Source organism: Scardinius erythrophthalmus, assembly GCF_964197995.2.
Source record: "Scardinius erythrophthalmus genome assembly, chromosome: 12".
Taxonomy (NCBI): Eukaryota; Metazoa; Chordata; class Actinopteri; order Cypriniformes; family Leuciscidae; genus Scardinius; species Scardinius erythrophthalmus.
The window spans coordinates 5852397-5865760 of record NC_138232.1 but is presented as its reverse complement, the minus strand read 5'-3'; the positions used below and the strand labels follow the sequence as shown (position 1 = coordinate 5865760).

Sequence of the window (13364 nt, the reverse complement as noted above, 5' to 3'; positions counted from 1 at the left end):
GGCATAAAGCACTTTGGAGCATTTTGGATCTTTTTACTTTCGTTAAATTCAAATGAGTGCTTAGGCTATTCTTTTGAAATTCTCCATTTGTGTTGTACAGAAGAAATAGCATCACATGAGTTTGAAAAGACACGTGGCTGAAGTAAATGAATGATTTTTGGGCTAACAAATGAATGTACTTCAAGTGTCATGCTCTGTTACAAACTCCAAAAGAAAAATATTTCTTATCTGAGTCTAGATGTAATCAGTGTGGTCCTGAATCAGGTTTTACAAACAGTTAACGGTTTATCACACGACTGCCAGCTGAGATACGTCAGGAATCTGAAGTTCACTGAACCCTCTTTGTGCAGTAATGAGGATCCATTAGCACGTAACTCGACACTGTTCTTGGATCAGAGGCAGCAGATGCTGATGTCTTTACACGGCTATTAGCAGGAGGGGTAATCCGCACTCTCAACATTAAATGAAATTAAGAAGAGCTGAAAACTGGAAAACTTGCAGAAAGGGAAAGCTTGTTTTAAAACAACATATGTTGTGTTATAGATGCGGGTCCTCAATAGACTTTATAACTAGCTATCCAGTAGACTTCCTTGGTCAACCAGTTTCATCTCATCTGACAGACATTGCTGGCTAACTGGTTATGGTGGTCATAGCATGGTTATGATGGTCAACTAGCTAGACCAGGGCCAATCCACCATGCAAATGTAACAGACGAAGGCCAGTGAGAGCTGTGTGTGTAAACCTCACTCTCATAATCTCAAGCAGCGCTCTAGTGACTGACAGTAGAGACTGCTCTCTTTAGCCTCTTTGTTAAAGCGCCCGCCTCCCATGTGGACGGGCCCGGGTTTGTAGTTATTGGTATGCCAGACAGAATATTGAGACCATAAAATATTTATTCAGTAATGGTCAGTAGCAATAGAAAATAGTTCATCTAATTAATTCATTAAATTACCAAATAGGACCTGATCTGACCCATATAAATTTCTTTTGTTCACTCTCAGAAAAAAAGGTACAAAAGCTGTCACTGGGACAGTACCCTTCAAAAGTGTTCTAATATGTACACGTTTGGTACCAATATGTACCTTTGAGGGGCTTAAATGCACTCTTTAGGTACAAAGGTGTACCTTTTGAAAAGGTACTGCCACAGTGACAGCTTTTGTACCTTTTTTTCTGAGAGTGTTGATGTAACCTAATATAGTCAGTGATTCAAATATGTTAAATTATATATTGGAATCAATAAAAAAAAAAAACAACATTTGATTTAGATGTGACCACATAAAGCACATTTCCAAGTTGCCTGATTAAACATTTTTATAGCATATTAAAGAAATGATAAAACACTAGCAGCGTAGGAGTTGGGAAACCTGATAATAAAGCACTTGGTAACCAATCACTCTCAACATTTAAATATGCACTAGAGCAATCATTTGATCTCTTTCCACTGTTTCGAGCATTTTTGTTTAAAAAAAATCCCCATCTGTACACAGAAGAGCACTTGCCACTTTCTGAGTTTTGACCTCCCCCTGTTGGAGAACTGTATACTTGAGCATGTCACTCAGGACTGAGGTCAGGAGGTGAGGTCACTCCTTAAGGAACCAACCAAAGAGCAAAGACAAAGAGCCTCCTTCTTTAAAAGACCAAAGGAAAGGAGACGAGAGCCAGACAGATGCACTATCTGAGGTTTTAAAAGAATAAAAGTGCAGCCTTTATCAAGTGTACCTATAAGACAATTCGTCTTTAACTTCTCAAACAAAGAGCTCACATTGATGAAGTAGTCAGATTGCATGAAATGAATCAAAAGCATTTAAGCTGATGACATCTTTTCTTATCTTTTAAACCCCCTGAATTGGGTGTTTAGTGATATTTAAAGGAAAATGTTGTTATTGCCCAATGTTTTCCTCTCAGTTTAAATGAGCATGATCAATACGCTTATGTAAGAGCAGTTATGCCAATTCTAAACACACTTGAGGTAGGTTGTCAAAAATTGTGTACACATGTACAGTACTGCAATATCAGTTATAACTTGCTTAACTTAGTTAGAACTGCAATGTAGTCATCGAGTTGGTTGGTGGATGAATCATGAGAACCACAAAGAAAGTTCTGCATGCGGTTCATTCTTAGAATCCTTCTGAGCGTTTCCCTTCAGAGAATTTGCATTGAGGCCATAATTTCAACTCCAGTATTAAAACAAATGAATTGATATTATGATACATAGGTGAAGCTTACATTAGCATATAAGGGTCAAGAAAAATAAAACAAATACTATTTTGCATAAAGAAATAAAATTTAAAGACCATAAAGATTATTTTTATGATAGTTAAGCACATTTTCAACAATATTCTATCACCCATTTTTATTACCGTCACAAAAATATGAAAACCTTTTCTTTTCTGTCTCTTTTTCTTGTAAACATTAATAAGGTAATAATTAACATCCATTTTGTTATCCAAGTTAATAAGCTCCACAAATTAATTTCATTTAACTCAAAATCTTGGTTTTACTACACAAGCATGTTAATTGCACTAACTTGAAATTTTGAGTAAGCTAACTCATACAATTTGATTGATTCCTCTCCCTTCCTGTGGTCCGTGTGTCCAGTCCATAAATACACAAGTGAAATTTATAGGGGGCATGCGACGAGTGTCTCAGTACTCAGGTTTTGAAACACATGCATCTAGTATACCTGCCTCAAAATAACTTGGTGTGGTTCAGACGTCATCACTACAGAGGGCGGACCTCAATAAGACAGTGTCAACTTTGTGAGCATGCATGGTAACACTGAATTACATTTACATCCCCAGATCTTAGCTTGTGTCACATTATGTGTGCTGATGAACTGTCACCTTGTTCCCTGCGGAGAGAAGCTCCTGTCCAAACAAAATCCTGTTATTGCAGGGACCTCATCTGGACAAATGTTTGTCTGTGTCCCTTTCGGATGTCGTTTCTCTTAGCACTGTTGAGATAAACGAGAGAGGGAGAGTGATGGAGACAGAAGGGAAAGTCAAGCATGAGCGCTTCAGGAGTGACCCTTTAATGAAGCAGCTCTGATCTCCTTCACAGACGCTGTGAGCTGCTTTTTAGCATGTTGCTATGTGGTTCCTAAAGCTTTACTAGGTCAGTGCTCACTGGCCCAAGTCAAAAGGACCATTGCCCAAGTCTATGATATTCTGGTCTCTATGTAACCGGTCCTACTCAAACCACTCCAAGAGTGATTTGAAACCTAACAAGGACGCTAACAAGGATGCTAAAGACTGCAGTCTCTAGCGTCAGTCGCTCATGCACCTCTTGAGGCCAGGGGAGTGGGGTTTACTCGCACAGCTCTTACTACCTGGCCTCAGTTACACTCACCACCTTAATCCTCACTCCTATCTGGGTCACGGCACCAAATGTAACCAGTCCTACTCAAACCGCTCCGAGCGGGATTTGAACCGGCGTTTCCGGCATGGGAGGCGGGTGTGCTAACAAGCATCCTCGTGCGACTCTTGAGGCCAAGGGAGTCGGGAGTGAGGTTTACTGATATTTAGACATGGCTCAGGTCTCTCCTTCAATGCAAGTCTGTATGAGTATAGTATGAGTACAGTAATATAGTTAACTAAGCAAACACCAATAAAACTCCCAGAACACTCCAAAATATGTAAATGACAAGAAATGAATAAATGTTTAAACCTTCCAACATGAACTTCCTGGACTCCAAGACTCTCGTCATGGTAACCGCATTGGAAACTTCCTTGCAGGCCTGTAGTTCAGTGGTGAGACAACAGAGCGCAGCCCACAATGGTAACAAAAACAAACATCTCCACATATATGTGTGCGATTTCCCTTCAGTGTAGGCATTTGCTGTAATACGTAGGCCCTTTGTTGTTTGCTGTGTAGGTTGTCTCATTAACCACAGACCAGTGCTCTATTTTCATTCATGCCTTCAGTTGGCTCTTTCTCGCCACAGTGGTGCAGAGGAGGATAAATCCACTTTCTGAAAGAAAGATGGAGACCATGAAATATTAAGCACAAGTACTCATTGTTCGTCTGTAAAATGCTGTATGATCAAAGGACGTTTGTAGTGAGTCGGGTCTTGTCTTCACACATTTTATAGATGGCTGCCAATTCTGTCTCATGTTTTACAACAACTATGTGTGAACGCCTAGAGAAACCCGGCCAAGATGAAAGAGGGGCTTGCGTGAATTGATCTGTGGTGTGAAAAACTGTGTGAGGGGTCTTAGGGTATGTGCATTAATTACGGCAGAAAAAATTCGGCTGAATTCCCCTCGTTTTAAATGCCAATCTTATTGTAACTTACTCGCACATCATACTCAGCACACTTGATCCAGAGCATTTCTGCCACTTCAAGTGGTAAATACTGTGCTTTTATAGCGACTAATGCTGTAACTGGTAACTTTATCTAGGCCGAGCAGAGGAGGATTTTTGAGCCATTGTTCAACCTACAGTTTCTTCATAACTCTGTGTTTTCCCTTACATCTGTTAAGACCAGGTTAAAAAGTCAACATGATAATGCCCTACATTCAGTCATAACATATGTAATGCAAGACACAACAAAACTTATGCAAATTTGACTCACTTTAATGTAAAATATGTCCCACCCAACAATGCTATCATAAAACTAGTACCTAGACTTTGAATAAACCATATAAAACATTTGATCTGATTGACATTGACATATAGATTACAATTTATTAATTCAAAAGTAGTTTTCACCCTATTTTTCTTATAGTACAAAAATACATATTCTAATTAGAAAGTGAGAAGTCCATTATTATCACATTTCATGTAAAAGTTTCCTGCAGAATTTCATGTAAATTCACAGCTAAAACTGATCTATCTGCATAATACAGTGGATAATCAGCATTGATCTATGACAGAGCAAGGTCACGTATAGTAAAACTAAATTCATCCAGAATTAATGTGTAACCGCAGAAGCCACATAAAAACAGGAAGTACTCTCTTTGCTGACAGGAAGTGGGTGAAACGCATGCGAATGCTTTGCTGCATGTGTATGTACATTTTTGAGGTATACGAATTTGTGTGTTAGATGAGAACTAGTTGTTGCATTTATCTGGTAAGACTGGAACTGTCATAGTACTTGTGTTGCAAACTAAATCTGAGAACCTCTGAGCCACATCCTCTTTCCTGATACACCTTTCCCTGCAGCGTTATTGCTCTCATAGTACTGCTGTTATAGTGTAGTCATTTTACTAAATGACAGTAACAAAGCACACATTACTATTATTATCACTCATGTGTAGGTTAAGGGATTTATACAAACACCAAACCTTAACTATCTCATCTTACACCATTTGTTGAGGATAGGTGTGCTGTTACTTTTCTAATTGATCCACTTTACGATTTCACCTAACAGGTGATAACATAAAAAAAAAAAGCCCAGACAACCACCACCAAGAACATCTCATATCTGCACTGCAACGCTTCTGGCAACCACTCAAAACACTCTAGCAACTGCATAGCAACGCACTGGCAATTACCCAGAACACTCTAGAAACTGCATAGTAACAACCTGGCCACCTAGAACATCTTATCAACTATCTAGCAACGCTTCTGGCAACCCCCCATAACACCCTAGCAATTGCATAACAACAATCTGGCCACTCAGAACACCCTAGCAACTGCCTAGCAACAACCTGGCTACCAAGAACACTTTATCAACTGTATAGCAATGTCTTGGCAACCACCCAAAACATTATAGCAACTGCATAGCAATGCCCTGGCAACCATCCAGAACACAATAGGAACTACATAGCAACAACCTGGCTACTAAGAACACCTTATCAACTGTATGGCAACACCCTGGCAACCACCAGAACATCCTAGCAACTGCATAACAACAACCTGACCACCTAGAACACCTTATTAACTGTATAGCAACACCTTGGCAACCCCACAGAACACTCACGCAACTGCATTGCAACAACCTGGCCATCCAGAACAACCTTACATCCCCAAAACAATAGGATCTGCATAGCAGCAACCTGGCCACCTAGAACACCTTAGCAACTGCATAGCAACACCCTGGCAACCACCAGAGAATCCTAGCAACTGCATAGCAATGACCTGGCAACCACCTATTACATCTTAAAGGTCCCGTTCTATGCCCCTTTTCACAAGATGTAAAATAAGTCTCTGATGTCCCCAGAGTGTGTATGTGAAGTTTGAGCTCAAAATACCCAACAGATCATTTTTTACAGCATGTTTAAATTGACATTTTTTGGGGCTCAGAAAAACGAGCCGTTTCAGTGTGTCCCCTTTAAATGCAAATGAGCTGCTGCTGGACGACACAGGGGGCGGAGCTTCATGAGCTCGTGCTCAGTCTGTCAGGAAACATTCATCTCACGGAATGATGATAATATCAGAAACTCTCAGTAACGGCGTTCATTTCGAGTCGGACAATAATGCCTACAGAGTCAGATTGCTGTATAGAGATGAAACAGGTATGGTTTAGTAGTTTAATTACGGTTATTATAACGTATTTGTCATCTGCTTGTAGGCTATGTATCCATTATTTATTAATAGCCTACAAGTCTGCTGTCTGAATGATGATCAAACATGTACTGATGAGTTTAATAAAGTTTATTGTACATCACACAAAAGATGAAGCGTCAGTTTTACTTCAGAAAATCACCGTAAGAGCTGAGTAAACACAGTAGCCTAAGTTATAAGAAGTGCGCAAGTAGCCAGTAGAGTTGAGGGAGCATTCCTGTGGGCGGAGGTTAGTCAAGAAACGGTTCTGGTGATGTCACCAATGCAGGATGTAGAGGGGTGTAGTCCAATCGAGCCGTTTTTTGTAGTCAACTTCTGTTAAATAAAATATCTCGCTTGGCATTGAACTTTGAGCTTTATAATTTTACAGATATTATTTATGCTCTAACAGCAACATTACACACTAACTAAAGTTTTAAACATGGAATCGCATGCAACGGGACCTTTAAGATTGTGGCATGATGGGCAAAAACCGACTCAATCGTTTGTCTTCACAACATCTAAAAATTAAGTTGAAAATGTTATACACATTGAAAACGGACAATATGGATACAAAAGAAATTTGCAACACATATAGACTGTCCAAATTAAAATTTAGTTTGATTATGAAGCCCACTTGTAAATTCAATGTATTAATTTATTTATTAACTGCAACTCCATCAAGACTGTCATCATGAAAGTAGGTCAATGAATTCCCCTCTGCCAACACAACTGTCACTGTGTCCTTGCTGCTCCTTGTCTAAACAGAAGGGAGATTTTCAGAATGGTTTGGTTTGTCCATTATGTTTACACTTCTGAGTCACATTAGTCACAGTTCTATGGCTAAGGCATATGACTAGCGCTCAAGCATTACAATATACAAGGATCCTGTTTTGACCTCCCATTAGCCGGCTGTTGAGCAGAGGGGATTCTCTCTCGGGGACTTCCCCTTACCTGTGGAACAGATATCGCCAACGCCTTAGCGATGGATATCTTGACCTATTGTATTTTACAGTCCTTAGGTCTGGATAATTTGCCAAGAAATAACTATTGCCTCTTATTGCTCAACTGTTGCTCACATTGTGTTCTTGAACCTTAGCTATCAACCTTCTATAATAATATTTTACAATTTATGTGTTGTTGTTCTCAGAAAAATGAGTCATCTAGCTTCCAGATGCTTTCTGCTGTTGTCCTTATCTTATTCTAGCTGGTTGTTTATGTCTATGCTAACACGATAGGGTTTCAGATGCCTCTGGCCAGTGGAGATATAGATAACTTAAAACCTTTGTCCTTAACTGAATCTTTAAAGGAACAATCACACAGAAACGAAACGAAACAAAACATTTACTCACCCTTGTGTCATCCCAAAACTGACTTTCTTCTGCAGAACACAAAACCACATAATTGAAAGAATGACAACTATTTCTGCCAAAATGACAATACAACAAACAGTGAAATAGAGGGATGTATCAATATTTTCACACACACACACACACACACACACACACACACACACACACACACACACACACACACACACACACACACACACACACACACACACACACACACACACACACACACACACACACACACAAAAAGTGGTCATTTGACTGACACAATTGGTTGTCCTGTGTCTCGCCAAATTTTGAATACACGAAAGCGCAAAAATGAGATTCAAAAAAGCGTAGATTATCAGTGAATAATGACTAAAATGGACATACTTTACAATAAGGGTGTATTATGAAATAAATTCTACATTAATAATGTAAAAGATTAACAAAAGCTGAAAAAATTGTAAAAAAATAAATAATATATTGTTCATTGTTAGTTCATGATACCTATAATGTACGAACTACGAAGTGTTAATGTATACATAATAACATATACGTTTTATGCTTTTTTGTCCTTTTTGGGGCTTGAAAATATAAAATCACAACTTTCACTGTATGAATAAGTGCAGCATTAACATTCTTCAAAATGCCTTCTTTCATGATACACAGAAATAAAAATACAGGTATGGAACAAAATGAGGGTCAGTGAATGATGGCAGAATGTCATAAATATGAATCTAATCAATAATCAGTGTGTGCTGCGAGGGATTTGTACTACTGCGGCTGCTGGAGTGGATTGCTCAAGCTGTTGAGCTGCAGGTGGTTTCAACTGAGGTTTATAGTGAGAAGACAAACACATGATGGGCTCATAAACACCTCAGCAAGTGTGACCAGCGACACATGAGAGCATCATAGACTGCTTTTATCGCCCTCCCCCTGCGATTGTAAATGAGGCAATGACGCATATTAAAAGGAACAAATTGGGCAAAAGACACTCAAAGAGATGCTCACACACACACACACACACTGACCCGCCAGCAAACTAAAGGTGTGAGCTGACAGACTTTGAGAGGAAACAGGTCAGAGATAACACACCTACGATGGGAGTGAAAGTTTGTGTGCTGTTGTGGCCTTAAAGGATGTGGGTGTGTGTGAGAAAAGCATATTTGCCATGTAAATAAAACAATAAACATCTGACAAACCGCTCTTGACCTTTTCCTGATTTTGCGAGATTACGGCATGTGGCATGACATTCATAATTGAAAACATGCATTTCCAAACAGTCACGAGACAAAGAACACTGCTATCAGCAAAAGCATCTCGCAGAGTTTCTCAATCCCAAATCCTTCACTTCTAAAAACCGGTTTCAGACCAAACCCTAGTATGTTGAATACAAGTTGGTACTGCTCACACCAATCAAACACACTCCCACAGAGGCTGGAATTCCTCAAACCGGATTCAGATTGGTGCAAAGCCAAAAACAAACCATCAATGTTCTGTTAGTACATGCCATCCTAGAGCTTTGAATGCCTCCAAGCCCAGTTTTCCTTTCCTCTTTCATATCTTTCCCACACTTTTTTTTTGTTGGATTGGGGGGTCTGAATGATTCATGGTTTCGGTGAGCCTTTCCTGCATGATGTACATTCAAATCACACACACACACACACACACACACACACACACACACACACACACACACACACACACACACACACACACACACACACACACACACACACACACACACACACACACACACACACACACACACACACACACACACACACACACACACACACACACACACACACACACACACACACACACAAAGACACAAAGACACACAAAAACATGGAAGTGTAGCATGACATCTGTGATATCTTCTAAGGGTATCACTTTAAAAGCATAAGTAGGGGGAAGCTGGTGCTCATCTTACCTCCCTAGTTATATTAATACAACCAATCATATATCTTTCACCCAGCTTCTATTTACAGTTATCTGACCTTATACTTTAGCAACATACTATTATCTTGTCTGGGCATTAGAGCTCAGCTTAAAATTCTGTTTATTGATGCGTTTTTAATATTTTTTATACCGGGGTGCCCAGTCCTGTTCCTGGAGATCTACCGTCCTGCAAAGCTCAGCTCCAACCCTGATCAAACACAACTGAAGCAGCTCATTAAGATCTTCAGGAGCTCTTGATAATTACAGACATGTGCGTTTGATCAGTGTCAGATCTGAACTCTGCAGGGAGGAAGATTTTCAGGAAGAGTTTTGGGCACCACTGATTTATACCATGGTCTGATTGAACACTCGATTGGCTGAATGGTGTGCATTAAAAACGTTTAATGCACAGGCAGTACCAGTCAGTTTAATCACCGTTCTATATTAATGTGCTGCTTTCATTGATGCACTTACACACACACACACGTCACTCGCACACAGAGATTGCACTGCGCACACGCACACACACACACACACACAAACACACACACACGCGCACAGATTGAGCTGCGCACACACAGAAACATTCAGGAGCACAGAAACTTATCAATGCGGCCCACAACTTAAAATTTATAATAGCTTTGCTTGTGAATCGCTAGATTATATTTCTCAGCAACAAGGGGGTGGCATTGCTGTTTTTGAAGTAATTAAACTCACAGCTTTATCGCTTGTAGAGAGAAACGCTGCACAGATGCAGGTAATTCACAACTCTCATCTCTTGCTCTCTCTCTCTCAGTAATTAAATTTAAATAAATGTTATAATTCATTCATTCAAATAATGCTATCTTACTGTGCTTCTTCATCTGTGTGTCTGATTTAAAGCAGGCAGAATGCTAGATCAAACTAGCCGTAACTGAGGAAAATAACAATTTTTACCCGTCTGTTCAAATATTGCGCTGCAAACATCATTAACAGCTTTAACTTGTCAATGATAGCAAATGACCATATGGTATAAGTGGGAGAATCCCCAACTAGCTGTGCATTAAATGATCTGCTTTGCATTGGGTATTCTTGTGCCCCCAAGTCGTGCATTAAAAACGTTTAATGCACAGTTAGCCGTGGATTATCCCTTACTTAATATTTAATGTTGTCAGCAGCACAGTGGTTCAATTTTAATGATTAAATTTACCAAATGCATATCATATTTATATGGTATTTTAGTTCAAATGCACACTATGACTATGTAACCTAACATCTCATTAAACAGAATATAAATGCCTACAAATTTTAAAATCCCAACTGGTTTTGCTTTATTAATCAGATTGTACATTTAACATCAAATTTGCTACTCATTGCAGAACCAAAATAGTTTATAATATATCATGCAAAAGTAAACAAAAATGTCCTTAAAGTCAAACCTGAGAATTATCAGTATTAGTAATTAATATTAGAACTGCATAAGACCAACAATATGCAAAATGACTGACATAACCCACCAGTTGAGAATCAGCAAAATACCATTTTTAATGTTTCCAATCCAAACCAACATTATAATTTTGTGTTTAACTGTTCAAATATTTGAACTTAAAAAGTGAACCAAGTAATTTTTAGTTTGTTGTTATGTTAGTGTTGTGTTGTTCATTAGCTGATATGAAAGTGGTATTGGACAAACACCTCTCATGATTTCAGCATCATGCAAAAGTGGAAAGACTTTTGAAGACTGATCCACCAATCAAAAAAGCCGCTGTTATCATGAAAAAAGTCAAGTGATCACCAATCACCAATTTTATTACTGTCGTTTATGATTCAGTTACTTCACAAATGACCCTGTGATTTTGGTGAATAACTTTGGCAGATGAATCTCAGTCCAGCAGGTGGTAAAGTGTTGAAGATTGAGAGTGAGAGAGTGTGAGTGTGTGTGTGTGTGTGTGAGAGAGAGAGAGAGAGAGAGAGAGAGAGAGAGAGAGAGAGAGACAGAGAGAGAGAGAGAGAGAGAGAGAGAGACAGAGAGAGAGAGAGAGACAGAGAGAGAGAGAGAGAGAAGAGAGAGAGAGAGAGAGAGAGAGAGAGAGAGAGAGAGAGAGAGAGAGAGAGAGAGAGAGAGAGAGAGAGAGACTTTTTTTTTACTTTTAAGGGTCTCTTTAATACATAAATTAAAAATTTAAGTGAACATTACAAAATAAAAAAAGAGAGAGAGAGAGAGAGAGATAGAGAGATAGAGAGAGAGAGACACTCATACACACACTGAAGTGAAAGTAAGAAACTTTCCTGCTGAGGTTCACATAGGTTAACTGACAAATTAAGACTGGAATTACTTTCATCCTGTTCGCATTCAATAGAAAATAATTCAGTTACTTAAGCAGTTAAATCATCGTTCATGGCACCTCTGCAGAAAATTACACTCATTCAATTCAGTAATAGCACTTTAAACTGTGATGTTGACTCAGAGAAACCACAAATGCTGAATTCATCCCACCAACCCCTCCCACTCCAACACAACCCACTACATGCACTTCACCTGAGACTGTGTATCAGTTAAAGCACTTACACAAAGCTTTAGTCACTTCACCTGGGTCTGTACTGTACATGATGCTTGCCTGATTATGGCTACTCTATAAATATTTCTCTGTTGAGTACAGCTCCGTTTTAAAACCCAGAGAGATTCACAAGATATAGAAACACATAAACTGAAATAATTAATCAATAAACTAAAACCATTTAGAAATATTTCAGGGAAAAAAACTAATAAAAATGTCAAAAGCAGATAAAATGACTAAACCATAAACTAAAATTAAACTATTTAAAATAAAAGCTAATTCAAAATAATGGTATGTAAATAATAAAAACATAGTATATAAATAATACTAAAACACTGAAACTTGAGAGAGATTAAAAAGCCGTTTTATCTTAAATTGCACCCAGCGTTACTCGTCGTAATTGCATTTTTACTAGTAAAAATTCAATTAGAGAGCTCTACAATTCAATTCTTACTAGTAGCAATTAAAATTAGAGAGCTCTCTAATTAAATTATTACTAGTAAACATTACAATTAGAGAGCTCTCTAATTCAATTATTACTAGTAAAAAATACATTTACAAAGCTCTCTAATTCAATTATTACTAGTAAGAATTACATTTACAAAGCTCTCTAATTCAATTCTTACAAGTAACAATTCCAATTAGAGAGCTCTACAAATGAATTTTTACTAGTCATATGTCACCATTGACTTCCATTCATTTTTAATTACAGAGCTCTCTAATTGAACTTTTACTAGTTAAAAAAAATTAAAGATATGTATAATTGCAGAGCTCTGTAATTGAATTAAAGAGCTCTGCAATTGCATTCTTACTAGTAACAATTCAATTGTAGAGCTCCGTAATTAAAAATGAATGGAAGTCAATGGAGACATATGACTAGTAAAAATTCATTTGTAGAGCTCTCTAATTGTAATTGCTACTAGTAAGAATTGAACTGTAGAGCTCTCTTATTGAATTCTTACTAGTAAAAATGCAATTACGACGAGTAACGCTGGGTACAATTTAAGCTAAAACGGCTTGCCATAGAAGATTGTTTTATTAACTATGGTAGCTTAAACATTAC

The 13364-nt window shown here is 38.3% G+C and overlaps 1 long non-coding RNA gene across 1 annotated transcript in view; it reads right to left on the bottom strand.

Annotated features, from left to right (window-relative positions):
- Positions 1 to 13364, bottom strand: part of LOC308699373 — a 63352-nt gene that overhangs the window by 19597 nt on the left and 30391 nt on the right. Inside the window, exon 6 of the long non-coding RNA XR_014031177.1 lies at positions 2844 to 3970. This is a non-coding gene — a long non-coding RNA (uncharacterized lncRNA). The remainder of the gene's footprint in view (positions 1 to 2843; positions 3971 to 13364) is intronic.